The following is a 23,434-nucleotide window of genomic DNA, read 5'->3' as shown; positions in this document are numbered from 1 at the left end:
AAGAGTAGCCCAGGCTCACAGGCTTCACAGTTCATGATGAGCATCCTCCACTAGCACTCCCCCCCCCCCCCCAGTTCTTATTCAAAAGAAGACCTTAACTTAAAGTATTCTTTAATGTTTGAATAAAGCCTTATTAGTTTGTCTGTTTTACACATCCTCCTATTAATATCTTTGGACGTAATGCACTAAACTGTTTTATTATAGAGATCACTACAGTATCTTCTTGATATTTTCTATTCTATATTTCTATCATTGGCCTTCTACTTTCCCCCTATTTTGTATGTAGGCTACTCTTAATATACAAATGTTTTCATCAAATATAACATATTCAACAACAAAATTCAATATCATCCTTTAACCACTAGGCGGTGCGGTTTAAAAACACAGCGGTGTAGTTCATAAAACATAATAATATCAAACATAATGTTACTATTAACTTTATTTTGAAATTAAAACAGAACGGTAAACTAAAATACGGTTTCAGTCTCTCGATTGGAAGCTTATGCATTGTACCATGAACCTGTATAGACCTGTAACAGTCAACTGCATGAGGAGTTGGAAAGGTAGTTTCTGAATATGTTACAAATAACACACAGCATACAATGCCATAATAGCTTTGTATTATTAGTCTAGGACACTTATGTATGTATAACATCTGAAGATGTGTAGTTTTATTCATGTTTTCACATAATTGTACAGGATATTGCTATAATATTATAGCTGATAATGTATATATATATATATCTTATATATTATGATATATATAATGTAATATATCAGATATTAATGTGTAAACACATTAAAACCTCTTAAACCCGAAGGGGCCGCAATCACAACATCTGCAAGCAAAAGTGTCTGAGGGCTTCTTAACATTTAATAAACTATAAATGTTTCATATCTATGTAACGGGAAGAAACTCAGCTAACTGATCTTTTTAAAAAAAGAATGTTTGCTGAGCCTCTCAATTAGCCACAGGCAAACAAATATTAAGGCCATTAAGATCTCTTGCTATACCGATCGATATACTTATTGGATCTGCACAAACAAGCTTAGATAACATTCTGAGATTCCACAGATTTTAGAAATATAAGTATCATCACTGAGCAATCTGAACTTGTGACAGGGGAAGCAAATACAGACAACACACGAGTAGCTTTAGGTAGCAAAACATGGAGATATGCTCACCTTAGCTGTTATTCTGATCAAAAGTCGTGTTCAATGGCATTAAAACGAGAAAAAACGTGACTGAAGGTTAATCCATAGGTTATAGCAATGTGTCTTTCACTTTGAAAAAAGTATTTATAGTCCATAATTTCATTTTTATGCAAAAATCGGAGAAGAAAAATTAGCTGCTAATGCTAGCCACCAGAGGCTAGCGCAGCTTCCGGTTTTTCTACACGTCACTATCACTCCTTATTTGATAACCTGTGTCCACCCAAATTACAAATTCACCCAAATGACCCCAGAAGTGTTTTTTTTGTTGCTAAATCTCTCTAAAAACCTCAAATGTCACTTGTTTGGCATCAATCTTGATACAGGGTACTTATTGTATGTTGCACTTTGGATTCCTAAAGCTTTTATTCGACTAATCCATCATCCAAGGGTAGTTTTCACTATAAGTAAAAAATATTTTTTGGACGGACACTATAATTTACAGTTTTTTACTATGTTCAATCTGACTTTCCTTTACAATAAAAAGTATCTATATTGATTCTGACTTGTTTACATCTAACTCACAGGTTTATCATTACTTTGAGAAAAAAGATTATTAATTTTCCCCTTTTAGAAGTGTAAGGTCGTTTGTTCTGGAAATGTCATTTTCGAGCCTGAGACCTGAAAAACAGGCTTGGGGTCTAACAGGCTTTAATATCTGATTTGTAAAACATCATTTTCATTTTCATTTAATCGTTTATTTGAATAGGGACAATAACAAATAATGCTTTAAAACGTAAACATGCCGGATTTTAGCTTTGAGCTAATTTCCATCCGTAGCCCCTCACATACAACATGAACCTGACACTTATATAAATAGCAAAAATAAATACATGATATGCAGAAAGAGAATGAGCAGCATATACAAGCATTAACCACATGGCAGCTCAATGTAGCAGCTACGACATATAAAGTGCAAGAGAAGATACAAGAGCTACATCAAGTGCAAGAGGAGATACCCCTGTATTAAAGTGCATTTCGCGGTGATTGCACTTTTTTTTGTTTCTCAGCCATTCTTTTAGTTGACCTTTTGAAGCTATTGACTGTGGGACAATCCTGTAACTCAGTTGGGAGGCTATTCCACAATGAGCTGCCCTTAATTGATAGAACATTTTGTCCGAAAGTGGTCCGTCTGCGGTGGACTTCACAGTCTCCTCTGGTCTCTAACCTAGTGCAGCGTCCAGTGTGTTTTTTGTTGATGAATTCCCCTAAGGGAGGAGGGGCCAGTCCATGTGAACATTTATAAAAAAAACACATACTTTTAAAAGACTTAAAATTGTTAAAACTCAAGATATTGTGTTTTTCAAGGAGGGTACAGTGGTGGTATGAATTTGGCTTTCTGTCAAAAACCTTGATAGCGGACTTCCGGTTGTACGAACATGTGAGGGCTGCGTTTAAAACCACCAAAGTTGAGTTAAACCCGTATTGTGTGAACATAATTTGGAATATAGATCAGAAAAAGCCGATGTGATGCCGAAATCTGCATTGAAAACGGAGAGGGAGAGGGAGGGGCATTTATTTTGATGGGGCTATAGGTTTCCATTTGTTTGAGCCAGCTGTTTCATTTACATTCTGTTTTGTCATCTTTATGTACACTGTTCTCTCCATTTTTAGTTGTGGATGTTCTAGGGCTGTTCTTCAATGCTGTACGCGGTGTCATGGCTAATGTAACTGTTACAGGGACTGGTGGTGGACAGGCTGTCAGGATACTCTCTTTGAACACTGGTGGGTTGAATGCTTCGGTGAAACGCACAAAGATTATAACACATCTTAAAAACCTGAAGGCGGATATAATGTTTATACAAGAGACACATCTATGTAAATCTGATCAGCGAAAGCTGAATAGGCCGTGGATTGGACAAATGTTTCATTCACAATTTAACCTAAAGACAAGGGGCACAGCCATTTTAGTTCGGAAAAAAGTAAATTTCACCCCTACTAATACAATTTTAGATCCAAATGGACGTTATGTCATCATTTCTGGTACACTCTATCAGAAGCCGGTCATCTTAGTTTCTGTGTATGCTTCCAATTGGGATGATCATAATTTTGTGAAGTCGCTATTCTCCACCATCCCCAATTTGAATTCCCACCTATTGATACTGGGAGGAGATATGAATTGTGTTATAGACCCAGCACTAGACAGATCTAGTTCCAAAACTGTGGCGCCCTCTAAAACGGCCCAAACTCTCTCTGCTTTTATGGACCACTATGGCTACGTCGACCCGTGGAGATTTTTACACCCCTCGGCTAGGCAATACTCTTTCTTTTCCCATGCACATCGTTCATACTTCGCATAGATTATTGTATTGTTGATAAAACATTTATTTCGTCGATTGTCTCTGTTCAGTACTCACCGATAACTGTATCAGATCATTCAAATGTGACCCTGGACCTTCACTTTGATCATAAGCCTAAGGAATTTAGATTCTGGCGTCTTGACCCTCTTTTAATTTCTGATGCAGCCTTTTGTGAGTGTATTTCGGAATCAATTGCATTCTTCTGTGAGACCAACCAAAATGAAGAGACCTCTGCCGCCCTACTCTGGGAAACCCTTAAAGCTTTTCTTAGGGGTAAGATCATCTCGCATACGTCTCATGTTAATAAACTTTGTAGAGCACGCCAAAGAGAACTGGAAGAATCTATCATTAATCTAGACAACCAACTATTTTCCACTCAATCACCTGATCTATTTAAAGAACGGATGGGGCTCCAAACAGAACTTGACCTTCTCCTAACAAGAGAGGCTGAACGACAACTCCTACATTCACGAGGGTCTATAAATTCTCAAATCAACTGTCCCCATTATTATTAGTTATTTTTAATTCGTCGTACGACCAAGGCTCACTGCCACCCACCCTTATGCAAGCCTCTATCTCTCTGATCTTTAAGAAGGGCAAGGACCCGTTGAGCTGTGCATCATATCGCCCAATCTCGCTCCTTTCTGTAGATGTGAAAATACTTGCGAAGATTTTTGTTCGCCGGTTGGAATCTATTATACCCTCCATCCTTTCGGAAGATCAGACGGGATTCATAAGAGGGAGGCACTCCTTCACAAATGTCAGAAGACTTCTCAGCGTCATCCACAGCCCGCCTTCTCCTGCTGAACTGGAGGTTGTTATATCTCTTGATGCTGAGAAGACCTTCGACAGGGTTGAGTGGGCCTATCTATTTTCTGTCCTTCAACAGCTGGGCTTTGGTCCAGGCCTCATCTCCTGGGTTAGACTTCTGTACTCTTCTCCTCACTCCTCTGTATGTACGAACACCCAGCGCTCCAAATTCTTCCCTCTTTTCCGCGGGACGCGTCAGGGGTGTCCGCTCTCCCCACTACTATTTGCAATTGCTATCAAGCCATTGTCGATTGCTCTAAAAGCAGAGACAGGAATTAAGGGGATTCAGAGAGGGGATATCGAACACAGGGTCTCATTATATGCTGATGACCTTCTTCTGTATGTGCGCGATCCTATAGCTAGTAATCCACACATACTCTCACTTTTGACCACTTTTGGTTCATTTTCAGGATACAAATTAAACATCCAAAAGAGTGAATGTTTCCCTATCAACCAATTGGCTGCAGAATTACCTCCGTTGTCGTTGCCTTTTAGAATATCCAACTCAGGGTTTAAATATCTGGGCATTGCAATCACGCATTCTTTTAGTGCGCTACGGGAACAAAATCTTACTGTCCTGACGGCAACAGTCAAATCTGACCTACAGAGGTGGGGCCATCTGGCACTCTCTTTAGCAGGAAGAGTTCAGACGATAAAAATGAATGTACTACCCAGATATCTATACATCTTCCAATGCCTACCTATTTTTTTGCCTAAATCTTTTTTCACTGCTATTGATAATATTATTTCCTCATTTATTTGGGCTGGTAAACATGCAAGAGCTAGTAGACCATTACTGCAGAGGGACAGGTTCCTGGGTGGGCTTGGTTTACCTAACCTTATGGGTTACTACTGGGCCACAAACACACACAAGATCATGCTCTGGTTCACTTCACCCCAGAGTGACTGGTGTCTTGTGGAGGCCAACTCATGTCGATCCACGTCACTTCAAGCCCTCGCGTTTAGCACTCTGCCCCTTTCCCCCTTACAATTCACATCTAACCCCGTTGTAATTGGCACTTTAAAGATCTGGGCACAAGTTAGTCACTTTGGTTGGCTTACTCTTCCTCAAGCGACTCCTGTCTGTAACAACCATCTATTTTTACCAGCCACAATTGACCCCCGATTTTCTCACTTGGAGAGGGAAGACCTCCGCTGCATAGGGGAGTTATACATTGATAGCCTGTGTTGGCAGTTTTGACCAACTACGGGTTGCTTTAATCTAAGAGGATCTGATTTCTTTAGATACTTTCAACTAAGGGATTTTGCTAAGACCCACTCTCCACAATTCCCCAAATCCCTACCTCCCAGTGGAGTGGATCTTGTACTTAGAGCAAGAACTTTGTCTAGGCGCCATGTCTCTTATTTTTATGAACTTTTTCCTGCGGTTGATGAATCTGCCATTAACAAGATTAGAACTAATTGGGAAAAGGAACTACAGTTCACCTTCTCTGATGACTTTTGGAAGGAGGCCCTGAGAGCCGTTAACTCATCCTCCAGTTGCGCTAGACTCAGCCTAATACAGTTTAAAGTTCTCCATAGAATACATTATAGCAAGGCTAAGCTCTCCAAGATTTATCCAGATAGATTAGATGACCGGTGTGATAGATACTCCCAGGCCCCCTGCGACCTGACTCACATGTTCTGGTCATGCCCTAAATTATCTAGCTTCTGGCAATCTTTCTTCGAGTGTATTTCTGAAATTGTAGATCTAAAAATCTCTCCATCCCCTCATGTAGCTATTTTCGGTAGGACCCCAGATGAAATCAACATTACAAACACTCAAACCAATGTCATTGCCTTTACCGCCTTGATTGCTCGCAGGAAAATCCTTCTTTTGTGGAAATCTCCTTTACCTCCCTCTTTTAAAATGTGGCTGAGTGATACTATGTCTCTTCTAAAGTTGGAAAAAAAATAAGTTTACTCTCCGGGGTTCCTCGGATAAGTTTTACGCTCATTTTAGGCCACTGATCAGTTATGTAGACCGTCTTCCCCCTGATATGGTGTCGCTGTAGGGATTCTCCCTTTATTTATCAATCTATAATTCTGATATGATTACTCCCCTGTCCGCCACACATGCAGCTCGTGTGACATGTATGTATGCAGGTATTTGCATGTATATTATTGTATCTATCATTTTGTATTGTATTGATGTACTGTTGCCTAAGTTTCTCCGGGAGAGGGGTGGTTGGGATGGGATGGGTTGGGATGGGGCGGGACGGGGTTAAGTGAAAGTGAGTAAGGGTTCTTTTGGGCGGGAAAAAAATGAAAATACCTTAATTGCTGTAATGCACTGTTACACTTTTGTCTTACATGTGAATACAAATATTTTGAAAAAAATAAATAAACCTTGATAGCTCTCTTGTACAGCTGTCCTATAGGTTTCAAGTTTGTGGCACAAGCAAACGACCAGTTTGTCAAACAGTATTCAATGTGGGATAGAACCATACAGTGGAGGTATGACTTTGCAGCATTGACAGTTAAGAAAGGTCTAATTTGTTTAAAATGTTGCAAGTTGAATTTAATTGTAAGGTTTCAGCGTTAGAGTTCTGTTAGTTTATTGTTTTGTGTTTATTCTTGTGGCCTTGCATTTTATTTTGATGTTGACTCTGTCCTCTCTTTTCAGGTGTCGACACTTCCTGTCGTTGTGTGTCACCTGCCAGCTTGATTGTGGTCTCCTGCTCATGATTGTTTTCACCTGTACCCCATTAACCGTTGTGTGTATATGTAGCCCTGTTCTCCTTTTGTCTTTTGTCGGTTTGTCTTGTCTCTATACCAAGTCCATGTCTGTTCTCCCTTGTGTAAACATTGAGCATACTAGTCGAACCTAGTGAACTATTGAGTATCCTAGTAGATCCTAGAAATGTTTTTCTTTGTAAAGTATTTTTGTATTATTAGTTGAACCTAGCAAACTTTTGAGTGTCCTAGTTAATCCTAAAACCTTTTTATATAATAAAAGGTATTTTTTTAAATCAAGAAAGAATCGTGCATCTGAGTCTTTGTGAGTCCTTCGTGTCAGAACGAACCAACCTTACAAGATGGACTCAGCCGAATCCACAGCACTAAAGACGGCCGTGCAGGCGCAAAGAACACTCCTTCATCAACATGAGGGACAGCTGACAACAATAAATCAAGAGGTTCAGGACTTAAATGCCCGTCAGCACAACTTCCAGTCTACAGTGATAACGCAGATAAATCACCTGTCGGAGAAAATGCGTGACATACTTACGCACCTCGAGACACATCCTGCTGTTCCTGCGGCAGAGTTTTCCGGTCCAGCAGAGGTCGGGTTTGCTGAGATCCCCGTTCAAATACCCATGCCATCGTCTACAATACGTCTCGCTTCGCCGGAGAAGTTCTCCGGGGATTCTGGAAACTGTCGTCCATTCCTGGTACAGTGCGATCTCCATTTCAAACACCAGCCCGCAGCATTTCCCACAGATCAAGCTAAGGTAGCTTTCATAGTATCTCACTTGACGGGTAGCGGGAGCCTGGACAACAGCAGAATGGGCCACAGACTCGCCTGTTTGCCAGTCTTTAAGGCTATTCAGGATTCTATGAAAAACATTTTTGACCAGACCCGGGAGAGAGTCAGCAAGAGCCCTGGTGAACATCAAACAACGGCAGAGGAGAGTGGCGGATTACGCTATTGAAATCCGGACCCTGGCAGCGGAGAGTGGATGGAACTCAGCGGCTCTTTTCGATGCGTTTCTGCATGGATTAGCGGATCCCATAAAGGATCAGTTAGCTCCATTAGAGTTGCCTGAAGAATTGGACTCGCTCATCGCCATGGCTATCCGGGTGGACCAACGTCTAGCAGAGAAACGTCGGGAGAGAGGAGAGAATGCAGCTTCCACTCCACTGTTCAGACGGGAGTTACAGAGGGAACACTAAGGTTGGCGGAGAAATACCCGGACTTCGCCTCCAGAGCGACCAGCGCCCCCTAAAGATCAGGCTCATCAGCGGGAAGAGGGACGCTGGTGAGCCGAGTGACTTCTTTCGACCCTCCCTCGAGAAAATTGATTCAGGTACAAATGAAACTGAATGATAAAACTGTGACTCAGGATGCATTAATTGATTCTGGGGCTGATGAGAGCTTGTTAGACTGGGAGCTGGCTAAAAGTTTGAACTTAAACATTGTCCTTTTAGATCAGCCATTAGAGGATAGCGCTTTGGATGGCCGCCTTTTATGTACATTTACTCATCGCACTGAGCCCCTAGTTATTGTCATAGATCAGGAGCACCGTGAGCATATTAGTTTTCATTTATTTAACTCAGCTCAACATCCTCTCATTTTGGGTTACCCTTGGCTTGTAAAACATAACCAGCACATTGACTGGCATACAGGAAAGGTTAAGGGTTGGGGAAGTGAGTGTTCTCGTTCATATTTAGCCTCTTCTACAGTTTTGAGTTGCCCGCACAGATCTAGGAACGTTAAACAGACCCCAGGTAGTGACAGTGTCGCTTCTTCGAAACATTCTGACTTTCCTGACTTGTCCAAGGTTCCTGGGTGTTTTCTTGACATTAAGGAGGTGTTTAACAAAACACGAGCCACTTCCTTGCCTCCCCATAGACCGTATGACTGCCCCATAGACCTTCTCTTGGGCTCTACTATCCCCAAAGGCCGGTTGTACTCTCTCTCTGGTCCAGAAAGGTAGGCCATGAAAGAGTATATCGGATCATCACTCAAAGCTGGCTTGATTCGGCCATCATCATCCCCAGCACCAGCAGGTTTCTTTTTTGTGGGGAAAAAGAACGGTTCATTGAGGCCCTGTATTGATTACAGTCTACTAAATCAGATCACGATAAAGAACAGATATCCCCTTCCACTCATCTCAACTGCATTTGAACTATTACAAGGAGCTAAGTTGTTCACCAAGTTAGACTTAAGGAATGCATATCATCTACTACACATCAGGGAGGGGGATGAGTGGAAAACAGGGTTCAATACACCCACAGGACATTATGAATATTTGGTTATGCCTTTTGGACTTTCAAATGCACCTGCTGTTTTCCAAACACTCATCAATGATGTATTGAGAGATTTCCTGAATATATTCTGTTTTGTGTATCTCGATGATATTCTCATCTTTTCTCCTGATGAGAAAACCCATGTTCACCTTGTTCTCCAGAGACTCCTTGAGAACAATTTGTTTGTGAAAGCCGAAAAATGTGAGTTTCATGTCAACTCAGTCATTTTTGGGCTTTGTGATCTCTCCAAACAAAATGGAAATGGACCCAGCTAAAGTCAGTGATGTGGCTAATTGGCCAATGCCAAGCTCCAGGAAAAAAGTTCAGCAGTTCTTAGGGTTTGCTAACTTTTACAGACGTTTCATAAGCAATTTCAGTGCCATTGCCTCTCCTCTCCATGCCCTTACCTCTCCCCATGTTCAGTTTGTGTGGACTTCACAGGCAGAGGACTCTTTCCAGACACTGAAGAAAAGGTTCACAACAGCTCCCATCCTGACTGTACCTGATACCAGCTGACAGTTTGTGGTAGAGGTAGACGCTTCCAACGACGGCGTTGGGGCTATATTGTCCCAGAGGTCAGCGGCGGACAATAAGCTTCATCCTTGTGCCTATCTCTCCCAAAAGCTGTCATCTGCTGAGAGGAATTACGACGTGGGAAATCGGGAACTGTTGGCTGTGAAGATTGCTTTGGAGGAGTGGCGGCACTGGTCGGAGGGAGCGGAGCAGGATTACCTGGTCTGGACGGATCACTAAAACCTGCAATACATCAGAAAGGTCAAACGTTTGAACTCTAGGCAGGCCAGATGGGCTTTATTCTTCAATAGATTTAGTTTCACTCTGTCATATCGACCTGGTTCACAGAACGGAAAGCCTGATGCACTCTCCAGAATGTATGATCCTGAGCCAGTCCCCAAGAGTCCAGAACCCATTCTGCGGCCAGACCGAGTGATAGGGAGTGTGACCTGGCCCATTGAAGTCAAGGTCAAACAAGCGAACAGCGGGAATCCTGTCCCTAGAGGGTGTCCTCAGAATCGCTTGTTTGTGCCGGAACAACTTCGATCTCAAGTTGTTCATTGGGCCCATACGTCTGTACTTACCTGTCATCCTGGAAACAAAAGGACCCTTTTCATGGTGAGACACAGATTCTAGTGGCCGGCGATGTGGAAGGATGTTGCAGAATATGTGGCAGCGTGCCCTGTGTGTGCCAGGAACAAAACTTCGCGGCAAGCTGCGGCAGGTCTTCTCCAACCTCTACCCATTCCCAACAGACCATGGTCTCACATTGCGTTGGACTTTGTGACAGGATTGCCAACATCGGCAGGTAATACCACCATACTCACTGTGATTGATCGTTTTTCTAAAATGGTACACTTTATCGCCATGTCCAAGTTACCTACTGCCAAAGAAACATAAGAGGCCATGTTGTTCCATGTGTTTAGGATCCATGGTTTTCCCAGTGATGTCGTTTCAGACCGAGGCCCACAATTCGTGTCACGTTTTTGGAAGGAGTTTTGTCGCCTAATCCAAGCCACCGTTAGTCTGACCTCCGGATATCACCCACAGTCGAATGGACAAGCGTAGAGGATGAATCAGGATTTGGAGACCTGTTTGAGATGCCTGGTGTCCGAGAAACCTACCACCTGTAGTAAGAGTCTGATTTGGATGGAGTGGCACATCACATTACCCACATCAGCCACTGGTATCTCCCCGTTTCAATGTGTCCATGGATACCAACCTCCATTGTTTCCGGAGCTCGAGAAGGAGGTCACCGTACCATCAGCCCATGCTCTGGTTTGCCGCTGCCGTCGGGTCTGGGCGGGAGTTCGCCATATGTTGCAGAGGAGTGTCGTTCGCATGACGGTATTGGCCGACCGGAAACGACGTCCATCCCCTAAGTACCAGGCCGGACAACGAGTGTGGTCATCTACCAAGGATCTTCCTCTCCATGTCGCCTCCAGGAAGCTGGCTCCCCGGTTCGTTGGTCCTTTTCCCATAGCCAAAGTGGTTAACCCTGTTGCTTTCCGTTTATGTCTTCCAAAGTCCATCAAGGTCCACCCCACGTTTCATGTCAGCAAGCTGAAACCGGTTAAAGAGAGCAGACTGGTCCCCGCCTCCATGCCCCCTCCACCTCCCCGGATTGTCGACGGAGGTCAAGTGTACACTGTGGACAAAATACTGTCTGAAAGGAAGAGGGGCAGAGGTAGACAGTTCCTGGTCGACTGGGTAGGGTATGGATTAGAGGAGAGGTGTTGGATCCCAGGCAGCTTCATTGTGGACAAGACCCTTATACCTGACTTTGACAGAGAACAGTCTCAGGCTTCAGGGACGTCTGGGGCCGTCCGTAAGAGGGGGGTTACTGTAAGGTTTCAGCGTTAGAGTTCTGTTAGTTTATTGTTTTGTGTTTATTTGGCAAACTTTTGAGTGTCCTAGTTGATCCTAAAACATTTTTGTATATTAAAAGGTATTTTTGGAAATCAAGAAAGAATCGTGCATCTGAGTCTTTGTGAGTCCTTCGTGTCATTAATGGTATTGAATACTTTCTTAATATGTTTCTTAAAAGTCAAGTTCGAGTCCATTATGACTCCAATATACTTGAAGTGGGGGACTAGTTCTATTTCTGCTCCGTTTAAAAATACATTGGATCCTTCAATTTTGACTGGTCATTTACTGAACATCATGCATACTGTTTTTTTTGCATTTAACTGTAAGCAAATGTTGTTCAGCCAGTGTTGAACTCAGTGGCGAACCGTGGCTATGACAACTGGACCTTCTGTAGACACACCCCCCCTCCGCGGCCCCCCCCCCCCCCTCCGCGGCATTATAATGTCCGTCTTTTCACTGAATTGTCGTCTTGAAAACGGTACTCACAACAATTCCGCAACAACTTCATCTTCACCTGTTGCACTTGTCATTTCAACGTTAAAAACAATAAAACGGCATGAAGTGCTTCGTCGCATTCGTTCTAGATCCTCTGTCTTGAGCCAGTTAACTAGCGGGCCTTCTAGAGTACCCTGGAACCGAGGGGAACTCTGAAAGAACACGCCCATTGGCTGCAAATCAATATATGATTGGTTGATCAAACTGTCAGTCCAAACGTACGCTCTCATTCATTGCAACGGCCAGGGCATTCTATCAAGGATGCAGAATACCTTGGCTGAAGGATATTCTACCCAGAGACCCAGAACAAGATCTGATTGGTTGCTTTCTTTTCTAACACAAAACCACTGAAATGCGTAGTGCATGGTCCGAGAAGGATAAACAAATCAACGTAACACTGTAATATTACAGATCAACAACACAGATACGATTCTCATTTATTCATTTTATATACATTTTATTACATTTTTTTACATTTTATTTATATAATTAAATCGATTTTTTGTTTGTTTTATCTGAGTGTTCCAGGGTATTCTCTGAATACCTTGAAGGCCCTGACGGTTCGCCACTGGTTGAACTTTGTCCAAAGCATTTGAGAGACAGGATGAGATAATTTCAGTGTTTTTCCCATGTACAAAGATGACCGCATCATCAACATACATTTGCACATTCAACTCAGGACATACATTATGCAATTCATTAATGTACACTGAAAACAGTAATGGTCCAAGAATGGAACCTTGTGGAAGGCAGGTAGCGGGATTTGTTACCGTTGACCAAAACACACTGTTTTCTGTTTGATAAGTAAGATTTAACCCAATGTATTGAATCTGCCGAAAAATTGAAATAAGTCAGCTTTGTAAGAAGCACTTGGTGGTCAACAGTGTCAAAAGCCTTCCTGAGATCAAGGAAGACAGCACCTACATAAGGGCTCGTGTCCAACATACATTTAACCTTTTCCACAAAGACACAGTTAGCTGTCTCAGTGGAGTGGTGAGGACGAAAACCAAACTGCATTTTGTGGAGTGGAGCGAAACCTTTATCTTAATGTTTTGTGATTTTTTTTTATACCCATTTCTCAGCCATCTTATGCTGCGTTCACACCGGATGCAATGCGATGTTTGGGGGCGGCGCGATTACATATAAAGTCAATGCAGAGACGCGGACAGATGTGAATTTGCTCCGACGGCGAGCATGAAGCGGTGCGATAAACGCTCGAGCGTCATATTCACGTGACGCGATCTCGCGGTAGCCAATCAGCGGTGAGGATCTCAACCTGCCGTCACTGACGTTCAACAAGAAAACATCAGCCGTTAGCTGTTAGCAGTTAGCACACAGAGCTCACAGCTCCTCATATCTGTTCAGAAACTTGACAAAAGTTAAACAAGTACAAACCACAGACTGTCTGTGTCATGGCGAATACAATCGCTGGTTTATTTATGTCTGTAGGCCGTTGTTATTAGTGTGGATGGAGCATATACAACGTTAACTTAGCCTGGTCGATCCGATCTTCATTCAGAAAACAAGCATTTTAAATGGCTTTTCGCCTGCCGTCTTGTCTGCAGACTTGTCAAGCATTAATTCATGGTTTTTACTAACCGCTATCGGTATGTTGTTACTTAGCCCGCATAATCATTACTTGTTTGCCTGTCCTTGTTTGTCTACCCTCCCTCATATTGTAAAGCGTCTTTGAGTCGTGAAAAGCGCTATATAAATAAAATGCATTATTATTATTATTATTATCCCCAGATATAAAAATCTGGGTTACCGTGGCCACCTTCCAGGATGGACAGAAAGGTATATCCGTAATTTAATGGTAAGCTATTGAAATTCTGATTCCATTGATGTGTCTCCCATCACCCAAAACTATTCTCTCAACTCAGTATTTACATTCTTTAATTCGAAGAAAATCAGTAATATCTTTAAAAACTACAAGTCCCTTTCTATCAGCTGTGCACCGTTATGGTGTAAATACAGCCTATTTACCAATTGGATCAAATATAAAAGTCAGCCGAATTAGTGTTGATATTGCGAGGAGACATATTGTCTGAAAGGAAATGGAAGATGTTGTTTAATTGCTGATATATTTATGATCCACGTGACGTATTCAAGTTCGGTGGCAGCTCTTCCAGTTTGTCCAAAGGTCTTCTAATCAGGGCTCTATAAATAAAGAACTACGGCAGATGTGTGATATTTAAGGCAGCCGAACCGTGTATTACAATGCCGTTATGTGATGACTTCCAAAGAGAAAAGCAAGCACACTCGGAATAAAGTATTTTATTTTTTGAAATGTTTTCGGATTTCATCTCGCATAAACACTATTAATTATAATAATAATAATAATATTAATTATTACACAGTTAAATGAAAATAATTGTTTATCTTTTATATAATGTAATTTTCTGGTTTTTCTTTTTGATATTCTTACTCTCACTGTTAAAATAAACATACAATTACAATTATAGACTGTTAACTTCTTTGTAAGTGGATTAAAAATCGGCAAGGGATCAAATACTTATTTCCTCCACTGTAGGTGTCATACCCGTCCTGTCCGAGTTTCTCAATCTGGTTCAGAGTGTCAATGACTGCTGCATCTGCAAGGTCTCTAGTATTCAGTACAAGAAGATATTCACTGCTTATTTCACAGAATCGATTGACCATGTCTTATGTAGCCCCAATTAGTGCTTTAACATCTTTCAGATTCAGAATCTCTAATGCCTGACTTACCTCATCGATGGAATGACGAATCATGGCCACATATTTGGCCTGGTCGTATAGGGGAAGTAAAGAAGTGAGCGTGACACTGCTCTCTGGTATTGTATGCAATAGCAGCCAGGAGTCAGTCAATCAGGTACGCAAGCAGCTCTTCACCCAGAAAGGTAGAACAATGGAAGGACACCTCCCAACACAAGCAGCATCGATTCAGCACACAAAGAGAGCTGCCTTCCAAGCTGGTCACTGCTGGGGACAGATGATGTTTGCAGCCCCTGAACTCCCATCCCTTGGTGACTGGGGGTGGAAGAGGAAGGCCACAGGTGGATGGGAAGTTTACTGGAACACATTACCAGGCCTGTCGTGAACTCCTCCGCTATGGATGCAAAAAGGGGTGCAGTGGACAATGCAAATGTGTCAAGGCAGCAATTCAGTGCAGTGCCCTCTGCCACTGTGGTGGACTGTGTTTTCAGAACTAACTCTGCATTTAGTTGAACACCTGTAATATTACATATATATTATGTAACATCACATGTATTATTACTTCACCATAATACACATGTTAATGGTTTACTGTGTATTTTGTTCCCTGAATACCAGATACATAGTTAGCTACATTCTAGCATGTTGTAAATAGTACCAATGCCTTCCCCATCCTTGACAATTTAGGATTAGCCACCAGAATCAAGATCCTAGGTGGTCTAGATCAGGGGTTCCCAAAGTGGGGGTCACGACATGATTACAAAATAAAAATGGAAAATAAAAAAAATAAAAAAAATGGATTAATTTTTTTTCTAAATTATTATTAATAATAACGTTTGCATAGACATTTTCATATCATGCAATCGAAAGTGAATCTTAAAATCGCTCCATTGCGGAGATATTCCCGCAAGATTGGGGAAAACTAACATCAATTCACTACCCCCCCCCCGTCGACAGGGGGTCGCCAGTCTCTGGCACTGTTATTTTGGGGCGTGTGGGCTGAAAAGTTTGGAAACCCCTGGTCTAGATCCTAAACTACTGGTAAAATAACAACCAATGGTGCCAATGGCGGCCATTTAACAAATTTGTGATGGCCCTATAGCCAAAAATCTCCCTTAGATGCCACAGTGTGCCAAATCTCATGCTTTTAGCATCAAAACCACAATTCTTTCAGATATTTCACATATCTGCTGGACTATATATCCCAACGTGCATTGCGGCTAAAACATCCAAACACCAAGCTTGAACGGTAACTGAGGATTTTGGGTAGGTAGGTGTTTTAGCCTATCAAAACCTCTGAAAAAAGAAAAGTGTCTCCGAATTCCAAAGGGAAAAACCTATGGGAAAAACACAAAAGCATTGAACACAATTTAAACCAATTAATGTTGTGTAATTAACGGATAAACTGATGTTTTTTAGTGGATGAGTACTGCAGATATAGCTTTAAAATCATTTGACAGGGAGGGGAATACGGCTTTATTATGAAAACTTCGAGACCCGAAATACTGTTTTCACCCCGCGAGGGTTGACGCTAACTTTACATGGACGCTGCCGCATATACACGTTCTCCTGGCGAGACCTCAAATCATCTTCGTAAAATCTATCAAACTATAGATCCTACACATCCACTGGACATGGATTCTGAAAGTAAATATACACTACACGTTTGCATTCAACAGGAGCACTAGAGGTCAAAAACTTTAAAACGTGATCATAGGCCGTAATTAGCGCTTGAACTATTGACCCATTTGGTCGTATGGGTTGGAGGACTTGTTGATTCAATAACATAATAAATAACAAAGACAGGGAACATTTGGCATGGCCTTTGTATTTTGAGTGTATTTTATTTTATATTGCTGTTTTACATTTACTCTTGTATTAACTTTGATTGCAGGACTTTAATCTGTAATATAACAAAAACAGAGCACAAATTTCATATAATTTCTTCTATAACATTTTTAGATTTGATCAGCAGAAATGCATTTATTTTCTGTAACTATATTATGGATGCGTTTATATTAAATCTGTTATTCTTGTTCATATGCAATCATAGGAGAAACATTCTTCTTCTCCTGCTTCCTATTTAAATATATAAAAAAGAATTGTTGTGACAGAATGATTGTGGAGTAAATCCAGAGGGATGAACGTGTGACAGCCATACCATTGTTTTGACAGCATTTTAAGGTAAAGTCCCACCTGAATTATTCAGACATTGACACTGAGGTCACTGCACACAGACCCCATATGAGCCCTTCATAAGCCCCGTCTGGAGGGAGGGTAAAAGGGAGAATCCAAGGGAGAATAACAGAAAAAAAACAAGTTGGGGAAATCAGAAAAATGAAGAGAAGTAAGAGATAGAAAGAGAGAAGTAGACAGTGAGAGAGCAATTACTTACACTGGACTTACTGTAAGTCCTCACCCTGCCACTCTGCTATCTAAGCCTAATGCTGACACCTAAGTGGCCCTCATTAGTCCGTTAGGAGCCACCCTAGTCAGCACGTGTGAGCGAGGTGGAAGCAGATACAGGAGAGGAGGGGATGTGGGGGTTAAAGTGGGGATTGGCTGGATTTGGTGCAGCGCAGATGTAATCCGGTCTCTCCGCTGCTTGAGATACGACCCCTGTTTACGAACCCATATGCAGAGATTTGTTTCCGAACCTGGAGATACTGCATCTTTTGAATTGTTTCATGGAACTGTTTAACCAATTTGCCACAGGACAAAGACACAGTGTGTTGCAGAAGAGAGAATTTAAATCTGTGTCCCTGTTCAATCCTCCTTTTTCAATCTGGGGAGATTTTGGTTTCTTCACTGCTCAGCTCGAGGTCCTGGCTGTATGTTTAAAGCAGCAAACACACAGCTTCACTGTCTTAGCAGCCTTCACACAGGCTACACTTACAAAGTGCAGACAAAAGCCTGAGCTTACACCTGTAAATGTGCCTCAATGAAACTGCTTGTTATAAGCCCGTGAGCCTCCACAATCCGCCAGTACAAAGGGAATTGATGATAGGGTATTATGGCAATATGGTAAATATGGCCCACCTTTAGAAGTGCCTGAGATGATATATTAACTCTGTTTCCCCAAGTGCAACTGTACCAACATGAGCTGCTTTTTAGTTTGTAATTAGATGATGGATTTTTAGATCAGTCCGTAGATGAAACAACGTTATGATTAGGGTTCTTTGTCTAGATTTGAACAGCTTAGAGAATAATGAGTGTTTAGCAAGAATAGTTCTTATTCATTTTCATCACGCAAAGCCATTCAAATAAAGAAGTTCTGCTAAATCTGAATTCTTAAAAAGTACAATAACGATGCCAGTATGACTGTAATACCTGCACATAATTTCAGTGCAGTGCTTCCTCATTTTCCTCTACAAGCCATATCTTAATAGTTTGATACTAGACCATTTTTAAGTTTGAGCCAGGCTAAAAAAGTTGTTATTGAAGTAGAAATATAAAAAATTGGTTAATTAGCTAAAGGGATTTAGGTGTTTTGAGGAGGAGCTTCTGGAAAAATGGTTGTCTATGAGTTCTTTAAGGCAATACACACTGGTGGTGTAAGATGTGTATCTAGAAACGTAAAGCCATTTTCTCTATTTTTTGTTAGGCCTATATTTGACCTGATATATGGCTGAACATAATATTTATATATATATTGTATTTTTTAGTTATCGGCATTACTACAATTGTTGGCACATCACAACTCATAACTCAGGGTAAGTTTGTATGATGCGTCTAGTGTTTGCTATGGACATCAAAAGACATGATGTTGCATTTTAAAATGTGTCCTTTACCTTAAAGAGAATATCACGTTCTTTTGCTTTATGTAACAACATGACCTTAACATCAGCCCAACCAACAATAATGTTTCCTTTGCTCTGCTGTATAATGAATATTACAGCCTCATGAGGCCCCGGTGTGGTTACACACTTTCAGGCTTATAGAAAGTAAGTCCACTAAAGAGTGGATTTATTAAAGATCAACATTGATGTGGTGTTACTCATTCTCCAGCTGGGCCTGACAAGTTGGTCAAAGGCTGGCTTTGCTCTACAACATTAACCAAAAAGACTCATTCAAAATAAGACACATTTTGAAACATCAAACATTACATTTGAAGTCCTGTTTGTATCAGCATCTAAAGTCCAACAAAAAACAATGATAGAACTAATGTTTGTAACAACTTTCAAAACTAATTATTACGAGTTCAGTGCCTTTGAATGGCTGCTAAATGTGAGTTCAGGAAACAATGGAGGCTTCGCTCAGTGACATCACAGCCTCGGGTCAAATGTTTTGCCTGTTTGTCACAAAGTCAAACTGATTAGGAAAGGTCACACGCACGCACACAACACACCACAATCGTGCAGGTACATAGGTATGTGCATACAAAGCAAAGGACTCAGAATACACACAAAGACGCACATGCTTATACACTCTCTCTCTCCCCCTCTCTGTCACTTGTCCAGGCACAATTGGAGTGTCAAAGTGTCACAGGAGCATTTGAAAAGCTGTAGTTATAACAGTTAAGGCAGGGCATGAGCGAGACGCAACATTGACACTCTTAACCTGCCTCCATCAACACACATGAACTGCCTCACTGGCAGAGCAGCAATTCTCTCACGGCCCTAGTCAACAAAGTGCACTGTTCACACACTCTGCGTTGGCCAAAAAGCTATTCTCCTCTAAAAACAATACTTATTTGTGGTATCCATACAGAGAGCACAAACACATCATGCTGTTCTCATGAATTCAAAAGACCCCGGAATCCCGGTCAAAGCCCCTATTTCCTATTGATTTCACCTGTTAAATCCACTTCCAGTGTAAAGGGAAAAAGACAAAAAAATTGAAGTTTACAAAAGGATTTTCAAGCTCTATGAAGATTTGGATGGGGCCTGTGAAGAGCCTGCAACTCAATATTGAAAAGATGGTCTTAATCATTTGTAAAGTCCCTGCAGAGTATAGCAGCTTTGTACACAATCTATGCTGTGACCCAGAGGTGAGACATGGGGATATTAAAATGGGCTTTGAGAAACAATCTTGGGATACTAACATGAGAAAATAATATGTCTGGAGGATGTCGCTAAATCTATTTAGAGTCTCCTCTAGTGTGCTGAATGCTGAATAAAGTATCACACAAGCAAATATAGATTCTCAGGGAACACATTTGATGTATTGCTATTTATCCGTGGTTTTGCTTTTATTCTGTAGTCAAACCAGAGAGCCTTGGATTGAATCTCTTCATTTGCTAAACAGCAGAGATTTATGACCTCTAATCATTGTAGCAACTCTTGGTTGCGGTTTGTCTTAATCATCTACCATCTTGTTGTCTTGCCCTTGACGAGTAAAAACTAGTTCCGCCCCATTTAAAAATCAACAACAACCTTGTGAAGAAATCTGCCCCTCAAGCAACCCACATAATTTCCACCCTGAAAGATTGATAGGGATATTTTACACCCTCATTGTGTTTACAGTAGAAGTGGGTGTAGATGTAGCACGCTGGTGAATGTTTTATGAGCCTATATCCCTTTGGTAAGCTGCACGTGGTAAACTACACGCTGCAAGGATGTAATGAGGGATGATGATAGCCTGGACAAGTCAGAAGAGGGTAATGAGGATTGGCTTGGTTGGGAAAGCTTTGCACAAGGCTTTGGCTCCTTTACGATGGGCGAGCTTGTGTCAAACACTTACAAATTAAATTGATGCTGAAATGCCTCCAAAGTCAAAATGCCAGTGGTTTGAATGGTTTTAAACGTTTTGCTGCTATCATATTATAGCCCTTCTGTATGCTGATTTACAGAGATAAAATGACTTATTTTGTGCAGAACACAAAGATATTTTCAGCTAGTTCCGGTTTCCTGTCCATCTTAAAATCAAACCTCCCTTAAGCTTTATGATTCCTATTAGCAATGTTTGTCTGTTGTTATGGAGTAGATGTTGGATCTTCGAGATCTTGGATCACTTTAAGGACTCTCTTGTCCATTGTCGGCTTGAAAGATTAGGTTTGAATTTAGTTATTGACTTTTGAAATCAACCAACTTTTCAATAATTACATAAATTAGTTGGTTGACACTTAAAAAGTAATCAGTTAATTAAGTTACCTTCTAACTTAATAATACAATATAAAATATGGCACCCAAGACACTCATGGCAAATATGAGCAATTAAACAATAAATCTGTGATAATCTAGTTTTAACCATCACTACCTCGAAGAAAATACTTCCTGTGGAGCGAGAGGAATGATTTAGATGTATTGTCGAGGTTAAGTGGGGGAGGTGAAGGAAGGAGTAATTATCACCGTACAGGTTTTCCCTCCAGTCCTTTTCGCTGTCTCTCTCTCTCACTGTCAGTGTTTATTTTCTTAACATGACAGAAAGCCCTCAAGGGTGACCTGTCAATCACTGTCGTCACAGTAACACGCACACAACCACACACATGGAAGAGAGTCATTACACATGTGTACAGTTGAAAATAAAAGTTCAACTGTACATATATATATATTTCCAATAAAGATGAACATCAAATAGAAATGTGCAAGATCATGCATGTGCACACAATGCAACGGAAATATCAACACACCCTAATGATTCATCATGACATTACCATGAAGGAAACCTGTAAATGATCTTTTGTCGGATTGGATTTCAAATTGATTTGGAGACAAAAGTTTCTTAGAAGGAGTGGAAAGCCTGTAAGGCTGAGGTGAAGTTCAACCGCCTCATGATGTCTGCTATGCTCCACCTTTGTGAATTAGACAAAATGTGCAACATTTTATAGTAATAAGGGAGTGGTGTAATGTTGGGGCAGGACATAACACACCAAAATGTGTCACTTGGACCTATAAAGGGCCGTTTAATTATTAGGGAGGAACCGCACAGGCTGCAGCATGAGATACACTTGACGTAAGAAGGGAGAGTTTTCCCGGGATTGAAAGTTTCTATTTAAGTGGAATACAAAAATAAATAGATATTGTTTGCACTTTTATGCATAATGCGTTACTCAAATGTACTTTAGATCATTACAACTAAAATGATCTAATGTAGAGTTCTTTATAGGTAATCCAACATTATCAACTATTAGTGTGCTTTAGGTTTGATCAATGTTGCAATCCTGTTTTTACCATCTTCAAGACACAGTCTCAGACATCAGTTGAAAGACATTCAGGAATGGCATCTTTTAAAATATTAAGTGTATATTTTCTAAAACAGGTCTATCAAAATGAAATGTTGTACACTGATCTGTAGATGATTGTTATATTTCTTCTCCTGCTCCAGTATCTGGGATTATTTAACAACCTTTTGAAAACCTTAGTTGTCGTCTGTCAGATTTTCAGAAACATCTGAACTTCATCAGTCAGAGTCTTGTCATCACCCCTCTCAAATATCATCCTCCTTTTTTACATAACCCATATTGCTCACTACAAAACTGTACTACAAATGGTTATGTCCAATGTGCAGCTTTAGAAAGCTTTAACCTAAATAAGGAAACTAATGGATGGAGCTGAGGGTAATACATCAGACAATTATTTTGTATTTGTTACCCTTCCCATTCAGAATTTAATAGCCTGTTGATTCAGTTTTTTGTAGTTAAAATATCTTAATTCACTTCATATCGGAAAAGTTACACAACACCAATTGATACTATTAGACCAAAACAACTCCAATATAGCAATTTGACAGTTGAACCACAATTATTAGTAAAGAGAGTCTTTCCCTGTGCTGCTTAAAATGTGAATTAACCACTTAACCCTCCTACTGTCTTTGTTTCCCCCCCTTTACTTTGGTGTTCTCGGTCAAATTTGACCGGTCCTGTTTTAACTGCTATTACATTAACACAAAAACCATTAATCATCACCAAATGTCATTTAACACCCTTTCAAACTGTACATATTGTATCAGACTACTGGTATACATGAACAACTGCAGTAAATATACAAAGAACAGACACTGAACATGTATTGCGTGTACCAGGTGTGATCCATGTGGGGGGATGGGCACATACTGTAAGAGTGGGAAATGTGGGTGGGGGTGGGTGTGGGTGTGGATGTGGGTGTTTGTGTGTGTGGGTGAACACAAAAAAGTTATGATTGATGAAAGTAGTAAATCGGTCAAATTTGACCCGAAGACAACAGGAGGGTTAAGGTGCCACAATATATTTTGAATTGACAAAAGTGGATAATCACATGTCTCCGTACAACACAGCAGGATGTTGTTGTTTCTGGCCAATCCAGTGCGTATTCATCTTTATTTAGCCATTACTTCAAAAGTTTTGGTCCAATATATTTTCAGTGAAAAAGGTCAACAAAGCTTACAGCCAAGCATAGCGGATAAGTGGTACACCTTGTTAGGCACAGTGTTGTTTTGGGTGTTAGCATGCTAAAATGTTGATGTAGCACTACTGAAACTACTAGACAATTAGATATTTGCTCATGAACCAAAGTATATAGGACAAAGAGAAAATATTACCCTATGTTGACGTGGTTCAACAAAGGGTAACAAATCACACTGAGTGTGAATAGTCTGTAGCTTAATGGCAATCTGTCCAATCGCTATAATGATACATTAAACTAAAAAACATT

Source organism: Notothenia rossii (genome assembly GCF_949606895.1).
Source record: "Notothenia rossii genome assembly, chromosome: 9".
Classification (NCBI taxonomy): Eukaryota; Metazoa; Chordata; class Actinopteri; order Perciformes; family Nototheniidae; genus Notothenia; species Notothenia rossii.
The sequence above is the reverse complement of the archived record's forward strand: the minus strand, read 5'-3'. Positions refer to the sequence as shown.